General features: G+C 40.7%; 1 protein-coding gene across 1 annotated transcript in view; it reads right to left on the bottom strand.

The window, feature by feature from the left end:
* LOC125897992 (uncharacterized) overlaps positions 1-24,033 on the bottom strand; it is an 88,997-nt gene extending 64,964 nt beyond the window's left edge. Inside the window, exon 1 of the mRNA XM_049591571.1 lies at positions 23,849-24,033. The gene's annotated coding sequence lies outside the window, so the exon portion shown is untranslated. The remainder of the gene's footprint in view (positions 1-23,848) is intronic.
* Between the last annotated feature and the right edge of the window lie 2,917 nt (positions 24,034-26,950).

Genomic DNA, 26,950 nt, shown 5'->3' on the forward strand with positions numbered 1-26,950 from the left:
ATTATCAATCAGTCATTGAGTTATTTTTTCTCCTAAACTAAACTTTAATGTGAATAGAGAGTTTGGAAACTTGCATTTTAAAGGGCAGTGGATGCATATGGTTTGGGAGCCCTCAGCTGACCCTGTGACATATGGTGCTTGTCTGTTTTTAGTGTAGATGAGAAAGAACGTATCCTGTGCCTCCCATGAGTGAATACAGCGGCTGCGACAATAATAACATGGTCATGATAGCATGCTCAGTGCTAACTCAGGCCCAGGTTGTGTGCTGTTGTGACTGCTGTCTTCTGCTTCACAGCCGGCCTCTATAAACACACACACTCTCCGGGCTTTGATCATGACCCATTACACACTGCATCTCAGCACAGCCCCAATTTACTGATGGGTTTAAAAAGTCCCTCAGTTAAGATCACTTCCCCAGATAATAGGAAGAGTTCACCACCACCTTCCTGATGAAACAATGTATCATATTTTTACACAGACTAGACAGGTGTTTGTTATGTGAACCCATCTCTTTCCCGTGTTTTTGTGCCTACCCCCCACACGTGAACCACACCTTCCAGACTAGTATCATATCTTCACACAGAATCTCGTTTAGTCTGGCAAACAGTCTCAAAACGTATAAGAGTGGTCTCCGCAATGCCAGAGCAAACTATTAATCAGCTTTAACAGAAGAAAATAAGAACAACCCCAGGTTTCTTTTCAGCACTGTAGCCAGGCTGACTGAGAGTCACAGCTCTATTGAGCCTTGTATTCCTTTAGCCCTTAGCAGTTATGATTTTATGAGCTTTTTTAATGACAAAATACAAAAAACTATTAGAGGCAAAATTCATGACCTCCTGTCCTCAGATAGTGCCTATCTGCCCTCAAACACAGCAGTAAGACCTAATCAGGGGTCGTGTTAACCGGATATTCTTGATCATTGATCGTTTTTTTACTACAATGACCGGAAAATCTGAAGGCCGTAGGTTATTTTGACCGGTTGCAATTACCACCCCTGCCCACTTGGCAGCGGAGTGCGCAGTCAGTAGTTTAAGTGGCTGCCGTTTTCACACTGCAGAGAAAAAGTCATTCATCTGCTTCATATAGCGTTGTTGACATAACGGCCTGGACACACCAGATGCGGTAGTGCCGTGAGTGTACTCGCAGGCGCTTGACTGTCCACACAGGCAGTGCATTTCTCCTGCACTCTCTGCGCCAGTTAAACATCGACTCCACTCGTCTGTTCCCGTCAGTACTTGTTTTTTCACTTCAACAGGTCATTTTAAACATGGGTAAGGCCATATTTTAATCGTGTTTTTATAATGTAATAAGTTAATGACAATTTGTCATTGCATGTCCATGTATTGAGCGTGTTGGATAAACACTGAATGAATAGGGCATATTGTTCTGACCATTTTATTCATGTAGTTATGTCTGTAGGCTCGGTGACACAAAATTAAAATTGTAATGAAGTGATTAGGGTATTGAAAAATGTGTTCAGTTATGCACTGTTGTATTATTTTGAATTATAAACATGGTATTTTCTCCTCACATTCCTCAGTGCGTGCTGTTATTTTATTTTGAAAATTGGCCGGATTCTCTCGTCTTTTCTGTGTCCGACTTCCTGTTTGGTACGATCCGCTCTATCCAGCTTGACAGAAGCGCTCGCCGCTCATATGAAAAATAGGCCAGACGCCAAACTGAAGTGCTGCGGTGTGTGGATGTGATTGTTCATCTTTTCGTTCATGTCCTTATTAATGCACACTTTATAACTTGCTTGTTGGATTTATTAAAAACGGATGAATGAAAACTAAATGTCTTTGAATATATTTATTATCATTTAAAAACAAAAATTAAAATGACCGGTAAAAACAGATTATGACCGGATTTTAATGACCCTGTCGGTCAAAATGACCGGCGATGAGAAAGTCTAGCGCAACGTCTGGACCTAATATATATTTAGATTGCTTCTCCCCGATTTCTCTTCAAAAATTGACCGCAGTGATTTCTTCATCTAAATCATCAACGTGTCTCTTAGACCCCATCCCAACTAGGCTACTTAAGGAAGTCTTACCTTTAGTTAACACTCATATATTACATATGATCAGTATATCCTTACTAACAGGCTATGTACCACACTCTTTTAAGGTAACTGTAATTAAACTTCTCCTAAAAAAGCCCACCCTGGATCTAGAGATGTTAGCCAACTATAGACCAATATCTAATCTTCCCTTTCTTTCAAAGATCCTTGAGAAAGTAGTCACAGACCAGCTGTGTGATTTTCTCCATGATAATAATTTATTTGAGGAATTTCAGTTAGGATTTAGAGTGCATCATAGGACTGAGACAGCACTAGTTAAAATTACAAATGATCTTCTGATTGTTTCAGACAAAGGACTCATCTCTGTACTTGTTTTATTAGATCTTAGTGCTGCATTTGACACAATTGACCATCAAATTCTGCTACAGAGAATGGAACACTTAATTGGCCTTAAAGGTTAAGCACTAAGCTGGTTTCAATCTTATTTATCTTATCGTTTTCAGTTTGTTCATGTTCACTATGAATCATCCTTACGTACTAAAGTTTGTTTTGGAGTTCCGCAAGGTTCTGTGCTTGGACCAATCCTATTTACTCTATATATGCTTCCTTTAGGTAACATAATTAGAAATCACTCCGTAAATTTCCATTGTTATACGGATGATACACAGTTGTATTTATCGATGAAGCCAGAAGAAACTAATCAATTAATTAAACTTCATAATTGCCTTAAAGACATAAAAACCTGGATGAGCACTAATTCTCTTATGATAAATTCAGACAAAACTGAAGTTATTGTTCTTGGCCCCAAACAACTCAGAGACTGTATCTGATGACATAGTTTCTCTAGATGGCATTGCCCTGGCCTCTAGCACTACCGTAAGAAACCTTGGAGTAATATTCGATCAAGATTTGTCTTTTAATTCTCATTTAAAACTGTTGGGGTCAACATATTTTTACCTCACTTGGTGGCACCATAAATGTTGGGGTCAACACACTAGGTTTCACATGGAGGCACCAAATATGTTGGGATTTAATTGGCTATTGGAAATAATTGACAATTATTATTAATAATTAATAATTATGTTAAATAATGTGACTTAATTAACATTAAATCACCTCGTGGGGCACCATTCCCGTAAAGGGAAAAATGATAGCCAGTTAAAGATATTAGTCTCATAAAATACGCTAAACTATTAATTTGGAGTTTGATTAATAATTAAATTAATGACAACAACCAAAATTAACAGTAACGATTTCGGAGTTCTTGACGCAGCAGAGGTTGACTATTCATTCACCCTTGTGCAACATTAAACAGACCACAGGCATGATTCCAAAGAATTATATTTATTCACAAATTAGCAAAGCAAACCAAAACACACAAATTCTAACTAACTATATATAAGCTTGGTGTGTATATGTGTGTATGTGTGTGTGTGAGAGAGAGAAAGAAAAGAAAGACAAAGGCGGCTGTGGTGATCAAGGAGCCGTTTGGCCTACAAAGCAAAATGGCTGACAACAGAGAATTACCAAAATGGCCGAATCAAGGCTGCTTCAGTTTCGGGGGAGGTGTTTGTCTGACCGTGTGGTCAGGGCAAAGACGAGAAACGGGAACTTTGAAATGCCTGTTTGGGTGTAGCTCTGTTGAAAGCCTGTTTGTTAATGAGTATATGTCAAAGTGACGTGTGTTGCAAACAGTCTGGATTAGTGCAGAGATTGTTTAGTTGTGTGCAAGAATCTGTTTGTGAACAGTATTAGCACACTAAACACTTAGCTTTGGCGAATGACCTAACTGCCAACAATAACTCAGTGAACAGCATGAAATCACGTACAACAAGTCAAACAGTCTTGCTTAGCCTGTAAAGCTGTGATAAGATATGCCCAGTTGTTACATTACCGATCCTTGAGTGGATGGGAGAAATGGGAGAAAGAGTTACTTGGTGGTGTACTGCTTTGTTAGCTGGCAGAAGAAGGCTGGGAAGGTGTGGCTTCAGCTGCAGTCTTTGTTGTGTCCTTTGTTCCAAAGGTTCTGATCCAAGGAAGCTGATCGCTTGGGGTCCTTGCAGAGTTAGACGCTGGGTGCTAACTCACTTAGTTCCTTGTTGCTGGAAAGCTAGTTGCAATGGCCTTGTGTTTGCAACAGAGTCTATGATCAGTTGCCCTCCCTTTAGTGGTTTGGGCTATGGAGCAGGGGTTTGGGCCTCTGCTGTCCCAGGCCCAGCCAGAAAGAGGGGTGCAGCTGCTACAGCAGCTGGAGCAAGAAGAGAAGAGAGATCTGAAGGGAGCAAACCTTGTACAGATGCCTGTGACATCACAGAGTCACATGTCGCTGTAAAAGTACTGTCCAATCAAGTTGTGGGACTTGAGTCTCACTGAGGTGTGAGGTGAGATCTCCTGTGGAGATGGGGTCCCCTAGCTGTCGTTGTTTGAAGACAAAGAACATACAGAGGAAAAAGCCTTTAAATCTACAGTTTAGATTTTACAAAATGATACATCATCTGTGGTCCTGTGAATCCCAACAAAAAAAAACCCACGGACTGCATTTTTTTCATCTGCGTAATATTGCGAAAATTAGGCCTATCCTGACCTGAAAAGATGCAGAAAAATTGGTGCACGCTTTTGTTACCTCTAGACTGGATTACTGTAACTCCTTATTATCAGGTAGCTCTAATAAGTCCTTAAAAACTCTCCAGCTAATTCAGAATGCAGTGGCACATGTACTAACAGGAACTAAGAAACAAGATCATATTTCTCCTGTTTTAGCTTCTCTGCACTGGCTCCCTGTAAAATCCAGAATTGAATTTAAAATCCTACTGTTAACTTATAAAGCTCTAAATGGTCAGGCTCCGTCATATCTTAGAGAGCTCATAGTGCCATATTATCCCACCAGAACTCTGCGCTCTGAGAATGCAGGGTTCCTCGTGGTCCCTAAAGTCTCCAAAAGCAGATCAGGAGCCAGAGCCTTCAGCTATCAGGCTCCTCTCCAGTGGAATCATCTTCCTGTTGTGGTCCGGGAGGCAGACACCATCTCCACATTTAAAACTAGACTTAAGACTTTCTTCTTTGATCAAGCTTATAGTTAGGCCCGGCTCAGGCTTGCCTTGTACCAGGGCCTAGTTAGGCTGACTTAGGCCTAGTCTGCCAGGGGACCTCTTATAATACACTGGGCACCTTCTCTCCTTCTCTCTCTCTCTCTCTCTCTCTCTCTCTCTCTCTCTCTCTCATGCCCTGTTACTGCATGTCACTAACTCGGCCGCACTGCATGTCACTAACTCGGCTTCTTCTCCAGAGCCTTTGTGCTCCACTGTCTCGCAGGTTAACTTATATCTGTCTATCTATATCTATCTATCTTTCTATCTATCTATATATATATATATATACTGTATATATATATATATATATATATATACATATAGATACAGTATATATATTTATATATATATATATATATATATATACAGTTATTCATGTTAACCACATTGTTCACAGCTAAAAAGTGTTAAATAAAAATTTGGTGGTGATTAAGCCACGCCAAAAACAACAAAAGCCTAACAGAAAAGTTCACTATCCACACCAGTGCCACCATCTTGTTTTTCCGAGAGAAACACACACCTACCCGCCCGCTGCAGCGTGTCACTCACGAGACGCGTTTGCAGACACTCAGGAAAACCAGCACTTAACTTAACACTTCACTAACACTCAGAAATATCAGTACTTCAACTTAACAGTACAGAATCTGGCCTAAATCTCTCTTATTTATAACACACACATAACAGTAACGTGGCCCAGTTCGTTTGAGTATGAAGCATCCATGGTGGTATGAAGAGGGTCCAAGGGAAAAAGAAAGCCCAACCAACAATGTTAAGTTGTAGGTTGGGCAAAACAATGAAAATGTCTTCCCAACAGGAGGTACACTACTGCTAGGGCTCCAGTGCCACCATTCACGAGTCAAATAATGTTAACTGAATGAAAGTTAGTCTTACTTTCTGCTGTGTTGTGTGTGTCTTAGCTGTAATGCAAGCTAGCCAGTTAGCCAAAGCTGTCGCCGGTGACAGAAAATGACATGCATTTTTCAAATTACCGTAACTCCTCGATCATTCACGCTATCGACGTAATTCCAACGGATTCAGAAAGCTGAGAAGTGGATGCATTACAGTGCATTACAGTAGTGGCAGGAGTGCCTGTGGGGGAGAGGGCGGAAATCAGCCGAGTAGGAGAGCGTCAGTGGATCAAAGCGAGTCCAGCTTGTGAGTGTCATAACGATATTTTAGCGGTGTTTTCTTTGTAAATAACATCTTCATCTTGGTGTTGTAAATAATTGTATTAGAGTTGTTTCTGACAGTTTTGGAGTAGTTCTGGAGCAGTTTTTGCCGTGTTTTCTCCATGTTTTTTGCCGTTTTTTCTCTATAGTTCGTCTTTGTTTGCTATCGTTTCTCTTCTTCACCATATATACAGTACAGGCCAAAAGTTTGGACACACCTTCTCATTCAATGCGTTTTCTTTATTTTCATGACTATTTACATTGTAGATTCTCTCTGAAGGCATCAAAACTATGAATGAACACATGTGGAGTTATGTACTTAACAAAAAAAGGTGAAATAACTGAAAACATGTTTTATATTCTAGTTTCTTCAAAATAGCCACCCTTTGCTCTGATTACTGCTTTGCACACTCTTGGCATTCTCTCAATGAGCTTCAAGAGGTAGTCACCTGAAATGGTTTTCCAACAGTCTTGAAGGAGTTCCCAGAGGCGTTTAGCACTTGTTGGCCCCTTTGCCTTCACTCTGCGGTCCAGCTCACCCCAAACCATCTCGATTGGGTTCAGGTCCGGTGACTGTGGAGGCCAGGTCATCTGCCGCAGCACTCCATCACTCTCCTTCTTGGTCAAATAGCCCTTACACAGCCTGGAGGTGTGTTTGGGGTCATTGTCCTGTTGAAAAATAAATGATCGTCCAACTAAACGCAAACCGGATGGGATGGCATGTCGCTGCAGGATGCTGTGGTAGCCATGCTGGTTCAGTGTGCCTTCAATTTTGAATAAATCCCCAACAGTGTCACCAGCAAAACACCCCCAACCATCACACCTCCTCCTCCATGCTTCACAGTGGGAACCAGGCATGTGGAATCCATCCGTTCACCTTTTCTGCGTCTCACAAAGACACGACGGTTGGAACCAAAGATCTCAAATTTGGACTCATCAGACCAAAGCACAGATTTCCACTGGTCTAATGTCCATTCCTTGTGTTTCTTGGCCCAAACAAATCTCTTCTGCTTGTTGCCTCTCCTTAGCAGTGGTTTCCTAGCAGCTATTTGACCATGAAGGCCTGATTCGCAGTCTCCTCTTAACAGTTGTTCTAGAGATGGGTCTGCTGCTAGAACTCTGTGTGGCATTCATCTGGTCTCTGATCTGAGCTGCTGTTAACTTGCGATTTCTGAGGCTGGTGACTCGGATGAACTTATCCTCAGAAGCAGAGGTGACTCTTGGTCTTCCTTTCCTGGGTCGGTCCTCATGTGTGCCAGTTTCGTTGTAGTGCTTGATGGTTTTTGCGACTCCACTTGGGGACACATTTAAAGTTTTTGCAATTTTCCGGACTGACTGACCTTCATTTCTTAAAGTAATGATGGCCACTCGTTTTTCTTTAGTTAGCTGATAGGTTCTTGCCATAATATGAATTTTAACAGTTGTCCAATAGGGCTGTCGGCTGTGTATTAACCTGACTTCTGCACAACACAACTGATGGTCCCAACCCCCTTGATAAAGCAAGAAATTCCACTAATTTACCCTGATAAGGCACACCTGTGAAGTGGAAACCATTTCAGGTGACTACCTCTTGAAGCTCATGGAGAGAATGCCAAGAGTGTGCAAAGCAGTAATCAGAGCAAAGGGTGGCTATTTTGAAGAAACTAGAATATAAAACATGTTTTCAGTTATTTCACCTTTTTTGTTAAGTACATAACTCCACATGTGTTCATTCATAGTTTTGATGCCTTCAGTGAGAATCTACAATGTAAATAGTCATGAAAATAAAGAAAACGCATTGAATGAGAAGGTGTGTCCAAACTTTTGGCCTGTACTGTATATATACATACATATATATATATATATATATATATATATATATATATATATATAAAGCAAGACAAACTGTGATTTGTGATATTGGGCTTTATGAATAAAATTTAAAATTGAATATTTAGATGTTTCAGCTATTGTGGTATGGAGGGTCCTGGCAAGGATGTGGAGGTGGGGGCACTAATGTCACCGGCAGCAGAGGGAGCACATGAGAGGCAGTTAGAGCTGCAGGCTACAATGAGGCTAAAAACAGAGTTCAAATGACATTTTTCCAAACAACTTTTTATGTCGGGGCTTCAGGACACTTGGATCACTATGAACGAGCAGTGTGGAGATATTTTGTGGTTTCAATTATGTGTTCTTGGATGTTTTAATCTGGGGCGCCGTCAGCCTGCATTAGGTGCAGTTGTGTTGCCACCCACTCCCCCCTTGGATCTCCCTAAGTGTTGTGAGGACTCTAAAACCTCACCAGAGCCTCCCTCGGCATGAGGGTGAGTAGATAATGGCTGAATTTTCATTTTTGGGTGCACCTTTAAGGTGGAGATATGTCTATGTGTGTATGACATTAGAATGTGTTAAACAGGTAGACAAGTGATATTGATGAATGAGGACCAACATTTGGGTAAGTAGTCAGTTGGCTGTTTTTAAATGCTTTTTGCCTTTCTATGGAAATGCACTCAATGCGGAAAATTGGGCCCCTTGGATCAACTCGCCTTTCCACCTCTGTGTGTATAAACGCTCGCAGCTGGCCGGCAAATCAGCCCAACAGTCGCGGAAAATCTGGCAGTGTAAAAGGGGCTATTGTGTGGTTTTGTTTATGTGTTTGTGTGGATGACTCGACTGATAAGTAAGTCACTTGTCATGCTGCGTACTGCATGTGCTACAATTACTGAGCACTATGTGTGCATAAGATTACAGTACATTACAATATGTATTTAACAGTCATAATCACAAAAGTAGCAACAGTATTATCAGTAATAAAGGCTGTAGTAGTATGTGAGAGATGGAAAACACTGATATATAATGTGTAGATGCTGTTAAAATGGAAATTATACTGCTGTAATCTATCCTTTAAACACTTGCCAACTCTGGTTTGGTCAAAATAAACCCTTAATTCACAGAGTTAGATGCAAAATTATACTGGATCTACATACAGTTTGTCCCCATAACTCAGCAGCAGGGTACACTTGTTCTTCTGAACCAGCTAGAGTAGGCCTATATCATGTTGCAACAAATGTGAAATTAATGCAACAAAAGCAACAAGGAAACAGCAGTTATTGTATCTGATTGCTTATTTGAAAAGGTAATGTTGCTACTCTACTGTTCCTTTGTTCATTAATGCAAAACATCACCTGAATAAGGAAGCAACTTGCTGAAAGATTAGTGTGCTTATACCAAAGTTTATATAGAAGTTAGCCTGGTATAAGTTGCATGGGCAACAGTACATATAAAAATGGCCACCGCTCCGACCATCCTGCTTCGTTGATTTGAATGGGAATGTCCTTTCTACTCTCATTCTATTTCTGAGAACAGTCCTAGTGTTCCCCTATCACTATGGTACTACCTTTAGATAATCACTGCCCGCAGGGTGGAGAGTGAAACATGATGTGCCTGTCTTTAGAATACCATTTGACGTCTGAATTTAAACTGCAGCAGCTCAACACTGGTGTCACATTAACTGTATCAACCTGGTGGTGAGGCTGCATGTCCACTAGATCTACTGAGAATCAGTTCACAAAAAAGCTTCAGTACTGGTAGAATGAGCCACAGCAGTGCCTAGAGCTGGTGGGTCTCGACAACAGAAGCTTGTGAAAATGTTAAGTCAGTGGAAGAGACTCAGGGTAGTTCCTTACCATTATAGTGTACAGAAATTGAGTGGGAGTGCATCCCAGAGTTTGGTACATGCTAGAAAACCAGAGAGTAACTAAGTGACTAACTGGGCACAAGGTGCACAGGACTAGTTTCAAACTTACTATTTCTTCTACAGCAACAAGGAATCCAGACAAGACAGCACTTATACTTAACCAACCAAAGGTTTACTTTACTGATCTAAGGTTTTACATGAGGCTACTGTCAACTACCTCAACCAGAGAGAAACATTCAAGCTTTTAGCGCACCTTCAGCGAAGCCTTTTGGCACCAAACTGTCACTGCGCCAAGCTGGATCTGTCGACACCTCCCCCTGCTGCGCCGCCACACCCATCTCAGCACACCTCGGTCTGCCAAACTACCAACCTCGGGTTGCGCTGCTCGAAACTAGCTCTGTGCGGGGTTCACCACCCTGCGCCACCCTGCGCCACGCCGGGAAGCTAGAGGCCAAAGTCTGAGGTTTGTTACTGAAAATATTCCTTGTTCAGGAGGTAAAAACTGTGTTTTTCTGCCTGAATACTGATGTGTATGACAGAAAGTGTTGTGGACAGAACAGGAGAAACAAACAGGGTTTTGATTTATGATGAATCTCTTATTAAATGCCAAATATATGTAAAAAAAAAAAAAAAAAAAAAACTGTATCAGATTAGTTTTACATCAAAACCCCTGTCTTTTCTCTTCCTGTAAAACCAGATCAAACAGGTTCAAATGTTTATTGACTCATCCAGCACTCAGGGGTGTCTACAAACGTTCATCCAATCAAATGAGACTTTGGACCAGAGTCCTGCACCTGGTCAGGTATCCAACACTTAGCCGGCAAAAAAGCTGTGTAACGGGAAAAATCATGTGTATGTGAGAATGTGGAAAAGGTAATATTTGTTAGTGACACAGCAGGGTCATAGGACTGATCACTTGTCCTCAGTCCTGTGATCAGGTGCCAATCAGGAAGTGATAAATCACTTCCTCTCTTAGTAGAGAGCCTTTGACTTGGCTGCAGCATCCGGGCGTGGTGAACGCTTCCTTTCACACAGGTATGCAGGTTATTGCTTTGGTGTGTATTCGGATAATGTTATCCTTAAGTGCAGCGTAAGGTTGAGTGTGTGATTTTAATTCTGCTAGGGTGATAACCAGACATGAGTGTTCTGTCCATCACAGAGCTGGAAATAGAGCGAAACTAACGGCAATGCTCAGTGGTCTAAACATTGTTCAGCAGTGAGTAGCTCAGGCTTGGGCTAGCCTTTGTTTGGTCTCACCTATGCGACTTCATGTCTGTGTGCTACCAATGCTCTTTGTGTAAAGTATTTTTTAACCTGTGTAGAAGCAGTAATGTTACCGGAAAGTTATTTTAAGTATATTTTATCGATTTATGTTTCAGCTCAGCACTGACGTGACCACTGACAAGATGCAATGGCTAGAGACCCAAAGATACTGGTAAACAATATAAATATGTTTTTCTGTATTTTAATGTACTTTCAGATTTGTGGTATTTATAATATTTTCTTTTAATAGCTGATTTCTCCCCCTCCTCCAAAAATATCCTTCTACGGAAGTTTGTGTACCTTTGCAAAGTAGGCTTTGGCGCTACAGACGCTTCATAACCAGGTCAATTCACACACTTGTGAGTAAACCATATAAGAGGAGAGGAGAGGGCTCCGTCTTATCTCTTCATAAACTTAAGTTATATTATTTTGCGTGACGCTTCATATAATAACATTATACTAACGTTTCACTTAATAACGTGATAAATTATATTGTATACATGACAGCATGTCATTTCTGTCTCTACATGGTCGTGCCTTTACAATTTTCCTCTGCTCTCTGTATCGTGCACGGCAGAGTTAGGCCCCGATGCGCACGCACACACACACACACACACACACACACACACACACACACACACACACACACACAGACAAACACGTGAGCACACACAGACACAGGTGAGCACACTAGTGCATGGCTCGGGCTGCATTTTCCTGAATCCGAGACATTTATAACCAAGCCAGGCCTGAATCCGCAGCATGGCACTGTGCACACAGTCAATGGAGCGGAGCCTGTGTTGCGTTCAGGCGTTGTCATGTAAATAACAAATTCCAGCACTTGAACAGGCCATTTATTCTTTATTCCACAAAATTAGAGACACTTTGTTGGTCAGTCTTTAAAATGGAAGCGAGTTTTATGCGTATCACTCTGCAATTTAAACATGCATGCTTAAATTAATTAGGGCAAGCCACATCGCAAGCCCTGCGATGTAAATATAGCACGTTTGCATCGCAAAGTATCGTGTACTGTGCTGTGCTGTGTCCCTTGTCCTCCTCCTGATCTAACAGAGAGGCAGGTGTGTGTGGAGCCAACAGTCTGCTCAGCAGCCGATTCCACTGTAGATCCATATCGCACTAAACTCTCATTTTTTGGCAGTCTAATCAAATGTGAAGGATTTAATGTAAAGCCCTCTTGTAACTGCAATTCTCACTGGGAAATATGTCACAATACAGAAGCTAAGGATGCTGGCACTGAGACTTGCATTAAGGTGGTGATCAGAGTAGCACAACTCCATTCACACAAATTGATTACTGTTTTACTCTCAACATTTTAATTTAATTTTATATACTTTATTAATCCCCGAGGGGAAATTCAATTTTTTCACTCTGTTGTCATTTACACACAGGTCCAAACACACACATGCACAAAAAGGACCTATACATGCACTAAGTGGACGCTCCGAGCGGTTGGGGGTTTGGTGCCTTGCTCAAGGGCGCCTCGGCAGTACCCAGGAGGTGAGCTGGCACCTCTCCAGCTACCAGTCCACTCTCCACATTTTGGTCCGGACGGGAACTTGAACAGGTGACCCTCCGGTTCCCAACCCAGGTCCCTATGGACTGAAATACTGCCACCCCCATGCATGCGCCTAGTTTCTTTCAGGGTTGTGATTTTTGCACATGTCCCACAAAAGTCACAAAGAGTGAACCCGATGCAAAGCAGGAAGAGCCACCAGGCAGTCAGCCATGACAAAAAAAAGCATGCTTCTTGGGACAACAGCAAATGGATTTTCAACTGCAAGCACCACTGCAAGTAACAGAGGTTGTGCTCATTCTACATTCCTATTTCTTTTCTTCATGGCTGTTAACTATCAAACAGCTCATGTGGAGTAGGGAGTGGCGCTATGAACATGCTCTCTCCACAACTAAAAGTTTCCTTGGAAGGCATATTAAAAGGCAAATCATGGCATTTTTTCTCTTGGTTGTGGCAGAAAAGGAAACCACCTCCTATTCCCAGAAGAAGTCAGATCCTGCCTGCTTTCAGAGTTTCTGTTTTTATCTTAAACAACATAAATATAAAGAGTGTTGGAGAGAGGATGACCTGTACTGTATCACCTGACTTCATGGTGACCCACAAAGCACCATAGTCCTTTTCTTTAAGCACCTGTGCTACCTAAAATGTGTTTGTTTTTAGCTGACAAATGACTTCCTTATTTAGCAATTTTGCAATACTGGTTACATTACTAGTTACTCTGTAAAATTGCCTGAAATGCATTGTCACATAATTTGCCAGTTTACGATATAGCATTAAACCTTACATATGTGTAACAATCCTAAGGTAGGTATAGTTAACTAGATGAATATACCCAGAGTCGGTCTCGTGAAGCCGACTCTGGATATACCCAGAGTCGGCTTCACGAGGGGGCACCAGGGGGCAATGCCCCCAAACTTCATTCACTGTTCCCCCTCACTTGTTTAAAAGCATATATTTTCTCCCATCAGTATTATGCTATTAGGCTGTTGCATTAGGTGTCAGGCCAGAGCTTCTTGTTCATTGCACAGCTGGTTCACAAGGTAGGCCCCTAAGCAGACTTCCCTCTTTCTCTCCTTAAGTATTTGCAGGGTTTCCCCCAGAGAAGTTGTTATGCCAGGCAGGGGGTGGTTACGGTGTGTAAAGGTGTTATGATTATATCACTTGCCCACTGCCCCACAGTCATTTAGTTAATTTTTGCATATCAAATAAAAAAACCTCAAATTTGTAAAATACTAGGCGTATTATCAATACTTAGTAGGACAACAGACGTTACAGTTATAAACTGAAAGTGCGTGCTCCGTTGCAGCACAGAAAAGTGGAGTGAGACGTCTGTTCTTGCTCCTGCTATCTGCTGTAAACACATGAAGCTGCTCCCATGTCTCCCCGGGTCTCGGTGCTTGTTTGCGGCGGAAACTCTCCCATCCTCCGGCTCGTCCCCGCATCTGTGTTCGCCGCTGACCAGCTGGACATGGAGGACAACCCATTGGCAACAGCCTGAAGCCCGTTGTCACTAACTCTTAAGTAAGGGCAAGGTCTAATGATGAATTTATGTAAACGCAAGTAATGACTTAAGTGTTTGATTAGTAACTGTAATGTGATTCCTGCATTTAGGGACAGTAGAGCCTTAAGGCCCATTTATGCTCCCTTTACGTATGAAAATGTATACGTCCGTTTCAAACAATGTTACCGTCACTGCCCACATACTTCCATGCGTCCTTTACGTTGGCATGGATGTTACCCAATATATCCACCAGGGGGCAGCCCAGAGTCAAAAGTTTGACAACAACAAACTCAAAAACAAACATGGAGGAGATATTGATAATGTACCTCTTGCATAAAAGACAAAAACAGACGCAGCGTTGTAGGAGGCGGTGGTTGGTGAGGCCGTTAAATATATCGCGACTGGAGGATGGAGAATTTTTTTCTCTAGGACTGCTGATGAGAGAAATTGACGACAAGCGCCATTTCCAGTACTTTAGGATGTCCGCCGGGGCATTCGATAACTTGCACAAACCTCCACTTCTCCTTCGCTACCGACCAACTCACATTTAATTCCCTTCCAATCTCCTCCCAGCTGTTCTGTAGCATGTGTTTATCCCGGTGTCCAGGAGAAGTAACATCATAGAAATGTATATAGTTTGTAACTTGTTATGTCTTCTTCGTGTCTCACTAGAGCTACGTATCGGGTAGTGACAGCAACACTGCCCCCACGGTTTCCAGTGGTACTGCTCCGTTTGGCCCATATCTGTAAGCTTTATGGAAACGTGCAGAAATACGGACAAAATGAACGTGGAGCACGGACAGAAGGCTCCGTCCGTATCCGGATCCGTATTTAACGTTAAGCATAAATGGGCCTTTACACTACTATTTTTGGTGGTAACGCGTTACCCTTAACACTGTTTATGATATATAGATGAATATCACTACAATTGGGATATTAAACAATATACACAACTGCAAATTCTGGAGCTCTAAAAATCTACAAAATGACTACAAAATGTCATCTTCTGTTTCCCAGTGCTGAGCAGGCAATCTATGCTTCTATATTTTATCATGATATATGGCTGAAGCTGACTGTTACTTTACCAGTCCACATAAAGAAAATGTGCAGTGCTGCTTCATTAGATTGTGACCCACATGCTCGAAATAGAGAACTAGATTCTGCAGCAGGCACCGTTTGTGTGTATTTATAAAGGAGTAGTAGTAACTGAAATCCAGAAAAGCTTCCCAGCATGCTTTGTTAGTTAAAAAGATAGCATTTGGTGGTGAGGCGATGGCAGCATAGAGCGACAGGCTCCCAACAATTAAAAGTAAAAGTTGCCCAACAAACTTGAATTTTCTTTGAGAGTTGCTGAAGTAGCTGCAGATACAGCGGGCGAGCAAAAATGTCTAAAAAAGGAAAGAAAATTCTCACACAAAATGAGCAATACGAAGACGAAGAGGAAGGTCAACTGTCGCAAGCTAGCAGCAACATGGAGGATGATGCATAGCAGGAAAGTGATTCTGTGCCGACTCGAGATGCCAACCTGGAGTTAATTCTGAAAGAGTTATGAGAATTCAGAAAGGACTCCAGCCAGCAACTACATGGCATAAGAGAGGATATTAAAAAAAAAAACAGACTGAAGCCCCACCAAGATCAAATGTGGTCAAGTTTTCAAGCTTCAGAGTGAAGGACGACGTGATCAAAAAAGCCTGGCAGAAAAAAGGTTTCGACTTTCAAGGAAAAAGAGTACACCTGGACCATGACTACGCACCAGAGCTGCTGCGGAAGTGGAGGGAATATGCGGAGGCCAAAGCTACACTCAAGGAGAGGGATATCCCGTTAGATTCTGGCTTGATTGAGGGTGTTTTATAAGGACGGCACAGTGGTTTACAACTTGGCAGAAAAGGCAACGGCGGGCATGGCAGAGAGAGGGATACCGGTGGCTGTGCTCCAAACCCCAACTTCTCTTTTGGATCAGATTAACCAGCTGACATGGCAAACCAGCAGCAAGAGGGGAAACCGGGAGACCACAGTCGCCAAATGAGGCTTCAAGGAACAGCTCCAGGCTTTTCGGCGATAAACTCCTGATAAGTAGGCTACATGATTAAGGCATGATCTGCTTTGATAGAAATAAGATAGAAATAATTACATTAACAATATACCTCCTAGAAATGTTAAATAATGTTAAGAGACAGAGTACACCATTATACTTATATGTAATTCCTAATATGATACTAAACTTAAGAGAAAAATATTGTTCAGGGCATACAGAGGATATTTTCCGGTCGGGAACCTCTCATTGGACACCATGCACCTATGTATCAGCTTAAAGGCTGAAGAGGGCCTTCTTTCATTGCCAAGAGGAAGAGACTTCCTTCTATATTCCAACAGATTCATAAGGCTATAAACAAAGCCTTTAAATTGGAAGTCATTTGTTGTGACAGTGTTCATTTTGTTACTGTGTTTCTGGTTATGTTTCAGTTTTGTGCTACTGTTCCTTGTAGCAACAGGGGTGTAAGACATGTTTTTTTGTTTATGCAGGCATGGAGCAGGGATGTGAAATATAGATAAAGAGTCACAATGCAAAGTATCAAGCCAATTAAAGTAACCACCTATAATGTGAATGATGTGGGAAATCCAATCAAAAGGTGCAAAATTAGCTATGGCAAAATTAAAGCGGGAGGGAGTAGAAATAGCCCTCCTCCAAGAGACTCACTTAACAGAAAGGGAGCATGAAAAACTTAAAACATGGAAATTTAATCAATACTCATCTTCCCATAGACAAGGCTCCAGGAGAGGGGTAGTAACTTTAATCTCTGGAAAATTAAACTTTGAATGCGTTTGTGAAAAGAAAGATAGCGAGGGAAGATTTGTACTGGTCCGGGGATATCTGCAAGGAGTTCTAGTTACTTTTCTGAATGTATACGCCCCTCCAGCTTCTGAGTGGAAATTCTGTAAAGTTTGAATTATTAATCTTGGAGGCTCAGGGCATCCTAATTTGTGGGGAAGATTTTAATGTTAGACTTCAACCGACTCTAGACACTTCAAAATCTTATTATTCAGGAGAGAAGAAAATTAAAAAAAATATTAAATTAATGATGGAGGAGCTGGGACTCTCAGATGTATTGAGGGAGCTGAACCCTACAATGAGAGACTATACTTTTTTCTCTCACCCGCATTCTGTTTACTCTATATTGGACTATTTTTTTATGTTTTAAAGGGATTTATTTAGGGCATTTAATTGCAATATTGAAACCATGGAGTTGTCAGATCACTCCCCAGTTTCTATAGACCTAATATTAAGGTTCTGAAAAAAAGAATACTATTTGGAGATTAAACACAGGGATTCTTAATCAAATAAGGCAGCAGATAAGGACAGATATAAAAGATTATTTTGACAAAACGATAATGGGGAAGTGTCCACACCAATACTTTGGGACGCCTTTTAAAGCAGTTCTTAGAGGGAAATTCATAGGCTATCTTACTATATAATGACGAAAACTCTGTCTGTGTGTCTGTGGGTGTGTCTGTCTGTGTGTCTGTTCCATGTTTTTCTCCTCACTGACTTGGTCAATCCATGTGAAATTTGGCACAGTCATGGGAGGATGCGAATGAAGCAATATTACATCAATTGGCCAAAGGTGGGCGCTACAGCAACCAACTGAAATTGCAAACTTTGAATGGGCATATCTCATGCCCCGTATGCCGTATAGACATGAAACTTTGCACAGAGATGCCTCTCTTCATGAGGAACAAATTTGCCTATGAGCTCATAACTTCCGGTTTTGAAGATTTTCTGCCATTTTGAATTTTTTGAAAAACACTTAAAATCAATGTCTTCCTAGGAAGTTTAACTGATCTGCATGAAATGAGGTGAACATAATCTATGGACCAATATCTAAAGTTCCTTCTTGGCAAAAGTTGGAAAACTTAAACTAAAAACTAACTAAAAACTAAAACTGAGCTTCTATAAGGCAATGAATATTGCGGAGGGCGTGGCTCATCACATAAAGGTGTATAACATCTCAAGGGTTTCACCAATCACCACGCAACTTTATAGGCATATGACCACACATAATCTAAGGGGACCCCTCCATTACTGACCCAATCAAACAAAATCATATCAATTTTTACTCTTCTTAAGGGGTTCAGTTGACTATTTAATCTGCAATTTCCTATGACCTGTATCCCAAACACACACCATGTGAAATTGTACATGGGCAATTCTGCATTCAATGGGTATGGACTAGTAGTTCTAATTTAAAAAAGCAGAGAAGGGAAAAAAATGGATCAGTTACAAACACAAATAAAAATCTTGAGAACATGCATAAAAAAAAAACTTTGAATCAAGGAATACGAATGGAAATCAACTGGAAAAAAATGAACTGAATAAAATTTACTCAAATGACATTAAAAAAAGATGATCTTTCTAAAAGAAAGATATTATGAAGCGGGAGGAAAATCTCTTAAATTACTCGCTTTTAAATTAAAAAAGCAGAAAACACAATCTATAAAAAAAAAGGACCCTACAACAAATTCCATACACTGCAAATTAAAAGACATTCAACAATCATTTGAAACCTTTCATAAGAATTCATATATACAACCCAAAATAGATTAAACGAAAATGGAGGTTCTTCTTGACCTGTTAAAACTACCTCAAGTGAATGATGAACAAAACAAACATCTAATTAGTAAAATCACAGATGAGGAAATTAAGAAGGCAATATCAAATTTATCACCCATTAAGGCTGCTGGACTGGATGGTTTTCCCAGAGAGTAGTACAGGGAAATGAAACATCTGTTGGCCCCAAAATTGAAAGACACCTTTAATTATGTGCTTGAGACTGGTGAAACTCCTCCCTCTTGGAGAGAAGCAGTTATTTCCTTAATATCAAAAGAGGGTAAAGATAATTGTGAATGTGGAAGTTATTGGCCAATAAGCGTACTGAACCAAGACTATAAGATTTTTACCCACATTCTCACAAAAATCCTCACCCAGATAATAAGTTTAGATCAGACTCAAGATAATATTCGTCAAACGCTACAAGTGATTGAACATAATAGAAAACAAACTCCAGGCGGTGTTACTGGGCCTTGACGCGGAAAAGGCTTTCGATGTAGTTAATTGGGAATTTTTATACAAAGTATTACAAAAATTTGGATTTCACCAGACCTTCATTAAATCTCTTCAAGCACTGTATAATAATCCAAGGGGAAAAATAAAAATAAATGGATCAATATCAGACCCCTTTAGCCTGGAGAGAGGGACCAGACAAGGTTGCCCAATAAGACCGTTACTGTTTGCAATTTTTATTGAAGCTTTATGTCAGGGTATCACTCAAAATAGTAATATTACTGGTAATAAGATGCTAGGTCAAGAACATAAAATTTCATTATTTGCAGATGACGTCTTAATTTATCTGTCAAACCCAAAGAGTTCAATTTTGAGTCTGTTGTCATTCATTGAATGACAGCATCCAATTGGACTGGGATTTGGATCATATGAGGTACCTAGGAGTAAACATCCCTAAAAACTTAAAAAAAAAAACCCTGTATGATTTAAACTTTAACCCCTTAAATCAGAAAATAAAGGAGGACATAAAGAGATGGAACTTAATCCCAATATTAATGTTTGAGTCACAAATTAATTAAATCGGTGAGAATGAATGTCCTGCCAAGGGTATAATATTTGTTTCAGACTCGTTCGATTGAAATAACTGAATAACAATTTAATGAGTGGGACAAATTAATATCTAGATATCTGGCAAGGGAAGAAACCAAGGACAAGATTTCATACTCTGCAATTGTCAAAGAGCAAGGGTGGACTTGTGCTCCCCTGCCTAAAAGACTACTATATATCGGCCCAGCTGAGGAGCTTGTTTTGTTGGTGCAATTCTGACTACCAAGCGAGATGGAAAGAAATTGAAGTGAACGTGTCTGAGGAAATTCCAATTCAGGTACGGTTAGAGGATAAAAGATTGATTAAAAATCTAATGGACAAAGGTAATAAGTGGATAAATTTGGCTCTTAAATTATGGTTAAATATCACTAGGGGTGGCTTGCTTGAAGAAATAAGGATTCTGAGATGGTGTTCATATGACCTTGACTTTGTCCCAAACAGGATGGACGTGAGATATATTGGAAAACAGTCTACTGAAAGTTTTTATTAGTGCTTATAGAGGAGATTGTGGAAATAAAGTAATTTCAAGACTTTATAAGGGACTCCAGGAGATGAAAACAAGAAGTACCATTTACGTAAAACAGAAATGGGAAAGGGAATCTCACAGTTGCATACCAGAGGAAGTTTGGTTAAACTACTGTGAATATTAATGGAGAATATCAAGCTCTGCCTCATGGAGAGTGTTTGGATGGAAGAGTCTTAGTCGATACTTTATTACTCCTGTTCAAAAAATCCCATCACTCTGCCTCTTCCAGTTGTTGGAGAAGATGCGGCTGTCAGAAAGCTAATCATCACCACATGTTTTGGGATTGTCCGAAAGTAAAAACATTTTACATTTTTAAAACATATAGACAGAATTATTGACTACATTCAAGATAAAAATAAATTTCAATTGGGACAAAGTGCTCTTTGGCAGTGCTGGACTGGCCATCGGGCATACCGGGCATTTGCCCGGTGGGCCGATGGTAATTTTGGGCCGGGCCATTTTTTTTTTTTTTTTTTGTCATGTCATGATACCTATTGGTACACAAAACTGGTAGATCGGCCCATTAGTCATGATTGATTCTGGGCTGGACCAATTACAGCCGAGGGCCGATGCCCCCTCCCACTTGGGCCTCAGCTGACAGTCAATCAATCATACAGAGAGAGAGGAGATTGAAAATTGAGAAGAAACTCAAAGGAGGTGCGGAAAAAATAAGAAAAAGAGACAAGCCCTTTAGGAAGATGCTGCCAAATGTGTTAAAATAACACAGATGTTTGCTGGCTATGGTGGAGCTTCTTCTGCAGCAGCATCAGTGACCACACCCACACTGGCATCCAAAGCAGCCACAGCAGGTAATGATGGCGGAGGTGGCCGTCAGCAGGTGGATGAGACGAAGGGGAGGCAGGAGGAGGAGACCCGCGGCCGCCGCATTATATGACGACGCACAGTTGGTGCGACTGGAGGGGAATTTGAACTTCAGGTAAGAAGTGATGAACAGCAGTCTACCTGTGTCAGATATGAATCAAGTTTGGTTGATAGTTTATTTTCGTTGTGCTTGCTAACTCTTAACACAGCATAGTTATGAGTAGGCCATTTAACAATTTATCTGGCTGTTGAGCAGCATGACAGGGTTTCTCTACTGCTGGGCTGTTTCTATGATGTTATACTAGTGATGGTGATCTTAGTGCTTCAGTAACTTTTTATTTTATTCATTTAGTTAAGTATAGTCTTTATTAGTTAGGTAGTAAAATATTTCAGCGTCTATTAATTGATATAAGTGCACTATGCAGTAATTCTTTACTCTGAAACAGCTAAAGCTCAACAGAGCAAAAATGTTCATGTAAAACCAAATGATTAGGCTAGTATTCATCATAAACCCACTTGCAAATATAATTTAGACTGAATCAAATTAGGATTTGCCAGGAGATGTGATGCTCATTAACATAAAAGTGGCTTGGAGTTAAAAGTAACTACTTAAATGTATTTGTCTTTTATACATAAATATCCTCTTTATTCTAGATATGTTGTGTTTTTATCTTATTGTTTTTTTTACTGACATGTAACAGCAAACTCTTGTGGACAATAATTACCTGTATTTTGTTTTTATTGTGGGCATGTTTCCATTCAATTTAAAATATCCCTTCACTTTTTAAAGGTTGCCATGTTTGAGGAAGTATTATGTGTTGCTGTGCTGTTTATTGATGTGGTGAGTACATAGTCTATGAAAATATTACTAAATCTGTCATTTATTAATTTTAATATTCATCAATGATCATGTCTCACCTCTGTTCCTCACTGTCCAATTTTCAGGATCCCATCATACGTTCATTGTTCAGGAGGTTCACTAGACCAAGCAGCCTTTTGGGTTCCTCTAAGCAAGTACTGTACAGAATAATGGGACTGGGAGGATGGTGTAGGTTTAAATTTATTAGACAAGTACATATACACCAACAAGACAGTGTACAAGCGGTGTCACAAGAAAGTTTTGTGTGTTTTCATTCATAGGCTTCATTGTCTTTCCATCAATACCTGGTGGGCCGGACTAGGCTCAAAATGCCCGGGACGATTTTTTGTCCCAGTCCAGCCCTGCTCTTTGGGCTTCTACCATTTTACTAAGATGTCTAATGAACGCTCTTTCAGAGACAAGGCAGTGAGGTCAAAACCCCTAACTGCCACTGAACAGTCAAAGCGACACACATCAACAACAGCTCTCAAGTTCAATAGCTTCCCAAAAGGATTTCACCCACCCACTTAGCTCAGCTCAGTTTTACAGACTCACCAATGCCACATCTTTTAGGATGCACATACCTTATACTAAGAAGAGAACAGAATATCCATTGTGTCTCAGAGTTAATATACTAACTTGTAAGGACCTTTAGCCCTCTCTTTGATCTCAGGCAACACTTTGTGTGTTCAAACCTAGTCAAAAACATAATGCTATATTGTTTGTTTATATAGTAAAATTAAATTTATGGGAAACGTTACTTGAAATAATTTTTCATCACTGCCATTACTATAAAATCTACAATGAAAATTCTAACAGAAAAAAATGTCAAAGTATAGCTTTAATTGCTGTATGCAATGTCCAATGCTTGAGAGGTATCCCTTACATTTATCACATAATGGAGTCATTCAGACATCCTGCAGTAATGCAGTAGTTTGCACTGTAAGCAACAGCTACCACGAACTTGGAATCCTAAATTTCTATCTCATTGCTGCGTTAGATAAAAACAAAGCTACCAATGCATTTCTCATTTCTGAAATGCAAATGAGTATAGAATACACAATGAGACGTGAAACATATGGCTGATTTTTGTCAGGGTGTTAAAACTTTGATGCTTAATGTCTCAAAACTGCACTCAACCTAGACTTCAAAATTCCAAGCTCATGAAAAATTGAAACCACTGAGCAACTGATCAGTTTCATCAGATAAATAAACGGCCTCCACAACAAAGCTCCTATGAGCCAGCTCAAACATGCACTATTTGGCAGGTTCTGAGGCTGGCACATGTTCTGCAGTTAGAATGTCATACTAGAAAAGTTTTCAGAGCCAAGTTCAATTCTCTCTGACCCCTCAAAATTCCCTTCCCCCCATCTGCCCCCACTCCACCTCCTTTTTCACTCTACCATGACCCTCAAAACTCGGTCCAAATTCAAATGCACAAAACCCCTCTCTTATCACCAGAGCTGACAGATCTATTGTTACAATAAAACATGAACTTGAACACATTGACAGGAAGAGGAAGAATGTTCTTAATTTTGATGCCCAAAAACTAAACTGCAAGTCCAACAATAAAACTCAAAATAGGTAACTGGGTAACTGCTGGCAACCAACACGTGAATCAAAGCAGTCAGAGCTCAAACACAGTGAGAATCCAGACATTTGGAGAGTCTTGGTACAGGACAGGAATTTCTAAAAAGTGAAAAGACAGAAAGAGAAGTACATACCACATAGATACCGACATCCAAGCCTAAGAATGACAGATTCCTCTCTTGTCTATCTCTGATCCACTTCCATTTTTCTGAGCTCCCACATGGCACCCCCACCCCTCAGTGAGGCAGAGAGCAGAGAGGGTGCGACAGAGGGTGAGGCAAACATACAGATCGGGGTGGGGGTGGGGGGGGTGGGGGGGGGGGGGGGTAGTAGTCCTGGTGTGGGGATGGAGGGGACTGTTGCAGCTGTGCACCCCCGTCAGTATCTCCTCAATTCTTGTCCTCCTCTATTGGTGTCTGCAGCAGTGCGGAAAAAGACAACTGAAACAAAGTGATCCTCTTACACACAGCCCAGAGAAAAAGAGAGAGAAACAGGGAGAGGGAACGGCAGGGAAAGAAAACAAGTGAGCTAGCGAGAAGGCCGAGGCAGCTGGAGAATAGCAGGTTCAAGTTCTCAGCGTTTCCATGACTGTGTCGTAAAAGTGGGAGGGAACAATCAGCAGCTTCTAGGAAGCCAAGGAAATAGTGCATAATACCTTCCAGCTTCTTTCTGCCCCCACTTCTCTCTCTCTCTCTCTCTCTCTCTCTCTCTCTCTCTCTCTCTCTCACTGGTAATATGCCTGGCTGGAATGCAAGGCAAGAGTTTCAAGAGGCCCAGTTAGACAACCATCAGAGTCACTGCACCTTGACCCCTGGGTCAGATGCAGTGCATGTGTGTGTGTGTGTGTGTGTGTGTGTGTGTGTGTGTGTGAGCAAGGGGCGGGGAACTTTAGCTGTGTCTGTGTATAGGCTACTTAAATCTGTGGGGCCAGCTTTGCCTCAGGAGAGCACATAACCATACCCAGACAACCACTTGACATTGGAAATACCGCGGGACATTTACACCACTGTCACAATCAGTGTTAACACTGATTGGTGTTATGTGCACACAGTTAATGCCTTCACTCCTAAAGAGGTGTTGTATTAAGCTGTTTTCCAAGTGGACAGAAAAACAGATTAGTAACCCTTTATCTTTCACTTTTTACATTGGTCTTCTCTAAGTTATAGTGGTTCTTCATTATTGTGTTTTTGCTAAATCAGATGTTTGACTGACTCACTTTAAACAATTTGTCAAATACACAATATATAGGCCATGATACTGGAGACCCAGGGGCAGTTTGCAGTGTTTGACACATTATAAAAGCTGCCTTAATTTATTTTCATCTGTAGTTCATGATTTTTTAAAAAATATATTTAGAAAACTTTGCTCCACAACAAAAATACAACAACAACAACAACAACAACAACAAAAATAAAAATAAAATAATGATAGTACTGAAATGAGTGGAGAAAAGGAAGAATTGACAACACATTCAAACACTGCATGCAAGGTGCTGTGAAAAAAAAAATCAGCAGGCTTTTGTAGCAGACATACTGACAACGTTCAGGTTCGTGGCAATAAAACTACAACACAAACTTTTGTTCAGACGCTGTGCTAAAACAAGTTTTTTAATCCCTCCAATCAGACAGGTCTGCGCCATTTGAATCAGAGAGGCTGATACTGTCTGCCAGTCAGGGCCGAGTATTGTGGCTGCTCTGCATGTAAAAACCTATTCTTCAAATTCAGTCAACTGTCTCAGCTAATATAGGTTGCTCTCGCTTCCTCTGTCTCTCTGTGTCTGTCTGTCTCTCTCAGACACACAGAAAGACACAGACTATATGTTCACTAACAGCTTTCGGATATAAAAACATTTTGATCTATGGTCAGTTTTTCTCTTGCCAACATGTTAAATATAGATTTAATTAACTGTGAATATGATGCAATTTTCTTTTGCGTGAATTACTGTTGTGTTTAAAATGTAGCAGTATTTAAGCATTATTGAAATACACAATGCATTCTGTGAAAAAAAAATCTAGCTTAATGCAAACTAAACAAAAACATCCACTCACATACACCTCAACAGCTAAATAATAGGACAGTAAAAAGAAAACCAAAAGACCAGATCACTTTAAGTTTTTAAGTTAAGTTTATTCACTTTATTAATCCCCCTGAGGGGAAATTCAATGTTTTCACTCTTGCTTGTCAATTACACACAGGTCTGAAAGACACACACATGCACAAACAGGACCTATACATGCACAAAGTGGAAAGATCTCAGAGTGAAGGGGCTGCCCTTTGGTCAGGCGCCCCGAGCAGTTTGGGGGTTGGATGCCTTGCTCAAGGGCACCTTGGCAGTGCCCAGGAGGTGAACTGGCACCTCTCCAGCTACCAGTCCACGCTCCAGATTTTGGTCCGGACGGGGACTCGAACAGGCGACCCTCCGGTTCCCAACCCAAGTCCCTATGGACTGAGCTACTGCCGCCCTCAAACTTAAACTTAAACTTAAAAACTTAATATGACAGTAAAAAGAAAACCAAAAGACCAGATCACTTTACCGTTGGAAATTTATATTTCTGCCTCATCTACCACGGCAGTCCTGACAAAAGATCTTGTTCAATGAGTATTACACATTATACATCCACTTCCAGGGCCAAGCTATGCTTCTATTATGGAGCAAGGCTATATGTAAGGGATAATGTATAGTGAGCCGGTGATTGTTGAAAAATAACTCCCGACAGGGGAATGGAAAAAGGGAGTTATTTTTCAACTGTCACCGGCTCACTATACATTATCCCGCTTAGAGCATGGCTTACTACTAAAACATTCAGTGATGTGACACAAAATAATGATTAAAGCACATTTTTATTTATATAAATGTTAAAAGTGATGTCCTGAAAATGCTGCATTTTACCACTCCGAACCTATTTGGCCTGTGTGGACTAACATTAACTGATTTTGATGCTCCTCAGTCTAAGGCCGTTGCTATGGCATCCCTAGCAATGGAGCAACGGAGCAACGGAGCAACCAATCGTATTTGCATGACACATTTCATTTCAAGTAAGCAACATCAGCTAATGGTAGTTAAGGTAGAGAGTAATACTTTTCTTTAAATGGAAAATTTGAGATGTCTTTTAGTCAGTGTTGTTGAGTCAAGTTTCAGACAGTCAGACGTGTTTAGCTAGCTAACATTACCAGACTGCTGTCCAGTATTAAACATGCTTAACGTTAGCATTCACAAGCTAGCCAGCTAAGTATCT

Source organism: Epinephelus fuscoguttatus, linkage group LG12, assembly GCF_011397635.1.
Source record: "Epinephelus fuscoguttatus linkage group LG12, E.fuscoguttatus.final_Chr_v1".
Classification (NCBI taxonomy): domain Eukaryota; kingdom Metazoa; phylum Chordata; class Actinopteri; order Perciformes; family Serranidae; genus Epinephelus; species Epinephelus fuscoguttatus.